Source organism: Cicer arietinum, chromosome 5 (assembly GCF_000331145.2).
Source record: "Cicer arietinum cultivar CDC Frontier isolate Library 1 chromosome 5, Cicar.CDCFrontier_v2.0, whole genome shotgun sequence".
In the NCBI taxonomy this organism is placed as follows: Eukaryota; Viridiplantae; Streptophyta; class Magnoliopsida; order Fabales; family Fabaceae; genus Cicer; species Cicer arietinum.
Window position 1 is genome coordinate 17,109,268 of NC_021164.2, and position 4,170 is coordinate 17,113,437.

The following is a 4,170-nucleotide window of genomic DNA, read 5'->3' on the forward strand; positions in this document are numbered from 1 at the left end:
AAGTAACAAACAAATGAAAATAATGTTTTTGGTAGAAATACTACAAGCTTCCCTCCTCCACATTTTAAGCTTCCATGTTTTCCATCTTTTGAATCTTCACCAACTTTACACTCCATCAAAAAGTAAAAGTCTCATCTTTACCAACTTTACACTCCACCAAAAAGTAGAAGTATCATCCTCATTTGTTACTCCATAATTTATGCAAAACAATAGAAACATTTGAACTCAATTTATCTCATGGATGCAACGATTCATCCTTGTAGCCTATAAATTTAGAACTAAAAATTAAATCAAGGGGAGAGTTTTATTTTCCTAAAAAAAAAATAGAATAGAGGAAATAGAGGTCTTATTTGCTTCCAAGATCAACAAAAAAAACCCACCATCTTCTTAAAATGTAGAGTTAGAAAGAGCATCAGCCACACATCACCACCTTCATCATCCTTTGTAAATTCCTTAGGAAACCATCATCAAATCGACCTCCGCAAACCACCTCCACGAGCACTACCGTCAGAGCGTCCACACATCCACCTCCGTAAACTTTGACCTCTGGTGAACCACTGCCACGAGTGCTACCTCTAGTGCGTCCACTCAGCCACCACCTTCAACTTCGACCCTCGACGAACCACCACCGCGGGAAACTCCCCTTTCATGGTCGTTTTTGTATGTTTGTTCTCTCGCACTCTCTCTCACTCTCTTAACAATGAAACTTATTTCTCTCTCTCTCTCTCTCTCTCTCTCTCTCTCTCTATGTTTGTTTACTTTTAAAATAAAATAAAAACATTCACAGTAAATAAATATTAGATTAATTAGATGTGACATCTTTTTAATCTTTGAGTTGTTAAGACACAAGGTGTACCACTTGGTGGCTTTAAAACTCAATTTTAAAACCGAAAATAATAAAAGATATTCTTAAATGGATTAATTAGATCAAACATCTTTTTACTCCTTAAGTTTTTGAGACACAAGTTGTACAACTTGATAATCTTAAAACTCATTTTTTTTTTAAATAAATATTTAAATCAAACACACTCTTTTTTTTTTAATGTCAAAACAACTCTTTTTTTATCAACAACAAAACACAATTTCTTTAAAAGTAATCAACACACCCGTATTTTCTACCTAAGAACTACGTAGTTTTGATTTCTCTATCACACCGGGAGATACATAGAAGCAAGATCATACTCTTATCAAGCACATTAATAAAAAAACCTATTTTTTTTTCTTCTCTATTTTAAGAACACATTTATTTTAAAAACAATTAATATTCATATTTAAGAATAAAGAGAAATAAGTATATTTAAGTTAATATTAATTTGCATAATAAATTATAGGTAACTTTTTTTTAACGGATATCATAGAGTGCTAATACATTCCTTATGCAAAATCGACTCCCGAACTCAAAATTTGATTTCAAAATTCATTTTTTATTTTTAAGGATTTTCTAATATTTTCCCTATTTTAAAATAAACTTTTGTGGCGACTCCATTGAATTCGAGAAACACTCGAAATTTTAGGTCACGACAATAACAACAACAACTGTCACATGATGTGTTGCATCAATTACTTCTAGCTCTCCTTCTTCAAGTTTAAGCTCCAATGGCTTCCAAATGTGGTGAACATGAAGGAAGGTGATGGTGGCAGTTAGGTCTACTGAGAGAATGAAAATTAGGTTTTCCTCCTCTGTTTCAAGTCTTCAATGGTTGTTCTTTATATATGACACTTTTGGACCACTTTTCTCTCTTTTTTGGGCACTCTTTTGTCCTTTGATGCATAAAGCAACTTTGGTTCAATTTAATAAAGGTACGGACAATTGAAATATTCTTTTACTGTGTTCTTGAGTGGTGAGGTATCATGTGTGTCCCTACGGTAATGTTGTCACATTTTTAGCCCATAACTTGTTGTCTCGCAAGGATGATGCAACATTGTTGTAGCATTTTACCCAAACTTTTTCAATTAATATTATCCTGCACAAAATCACAAACAACATAATTTTAACATAAACTAGCCTAATCTCATTAAAAAAAATTTAATCATTATTTTAAAAAATACTAAAAAATGTTAATTTAATTAAAAAATCTCTTCAAGGATTTGCATATTCAAGTCTAAAAAATTATTAAATAACTCATACATTTAAGAGATATCAAGGGTGGATTGAGCTATTTTAGAAAATGAAGACGATGATGGGAGAAATGACCGTAGGTTGCACAAATTATGTACACCTTGAGCCCTATGTTGCCTTAGAAAAGAAGAGTTATTTTAAAAGTGTGGTATCAAATGATTATGGATGTGCATCTTATCTTTCTTATTGACCAGTCATTTTTTTAGAGTTTTCCAATGGTTGCATATACATACCTTGAGCCTTGGGTTGCCTTGGAAAATAAGAGTTATTCCAAATTTATGATCTCAATGCAAGAATAATGATTATGAATGCACATGTTATCTTTTTTATTGGCTAGCAATTTTTTTTCATACTTCCCGATAGTTGTAACTTTATGCCTTGAGAAATAAGTGACATTTCAAATTTGTGTTCACAATACAAGAATTAATTATAATAGACACGCATGTTATCTTTCTTATGGGCTATTTTTTTTTTTAATACAGTGGAAATTCCAATGGTTACATGTAGTTATACGAGAAGATTAAAATGATGACATATGCAGGCATATTGCTAGATTATAGTTGGTTTTGTGGTGGTTTTTTAAAGTTCATGATTTCTAAAGTTTACTTATCGGCATTATAGGATTACATAAGTAAATTATACTTCATTACATTACGAGATAACACCAATACACTAGCATAACTATACCTAACAAATGTGGTTAGTTTTTTTAGACAACAAAGTAGTTGGTTAACTCACTAATTTTGTTAGTTGCAATGGTAGCTAATTTACATTTAATTCTTTCAAATGAGACTAGTAGAACTTTAATTCTCTTCCTATCTCTATTAGCTAAAAAAAACCATTTATTCAAATTAGTATAGTAAATTAAAAACAAAATAATTTAAATGTAATCAAAACTAAAAATATGATTTTATGAATAAATTCACAACATCTAGTTAATAATATAAAATAGAAAAACGTTTTAAAATGTGATAAAATCAAAGTAACTGAAATACTAATATCTTCATATTTGTAAGTTTTTTAGCTAAGTTACTGATCTAAATTTGAAATTGACAAAATTTTATATATCAATCTAAATCAAATAAATATTATAACAAGACGAAAAATCAAACAACATCGCACTCATATTACAAAATCACGAAAAAAAATGCATAAAAGGTAGAAACAACTTATATATTATCGTTAATAGGGAGAAAACGTGATTTAGATGGTTGATTCGGCCAAAAAAACTACAAACCATCTCTCTTTGAAGGATGAGGAAAAAGGAGGAGAGGAGTAGACAGAAGGTTAAAAGAGAAAGATTCTTGAGTTTCTTTGTATTATTTAAAAGAAATGTAAATTTATTAAATTAAGTTATACTTAAATTCATTTACATTATATCATTTCATTTAAAAAGTGAGTAAAATTAAAAAGTTCTAAACATTGTAAAATGATAAATAGATTAAAATATTTAGTGATCATCGTTTGAATACAAAATATATTATAATTTTTAATAAAGAAAATATATAAATATATTCCATACATATAAATGTATTCTATACATAAAAATACTTTCACAATTTAAATTTCCTTAATAAGCATCATCCTTATAAACAATTTTAATTTTCTAAGAGTTTAAATTTAGGACCTCGTAAAACTTTTTTAATGTCCCTTTGCTCTTTAATCGAGTTACCTACAGAGCACTTAAACTCTTCAAACTAACAACTCATATGATATTAGTCTAAAGTTCAAACGCGATACAATATGCTAAGTATGTATAGTTATCAACTCATTAAATGTTGCATATTAAAGATGCATAAAAATGGAGGAAGGGAATAACCATAGATAGTACAATCAAATCATTAAAAGTATTAAACCCAACACCATAAAACCATTTGAACTAATAACACAAGGACATCATTATGTTGAATTCTTTTCGATTTAAGTTGTGTTAGACATCAAATTAATGTAACTCATCCACTAGTAAAGGATGCACTATCATTAATTTGTCTATATTTTATCATGCTCTACTTTGTAGAAACAAAGAATAGTTCATATTTGTTGAACCATAA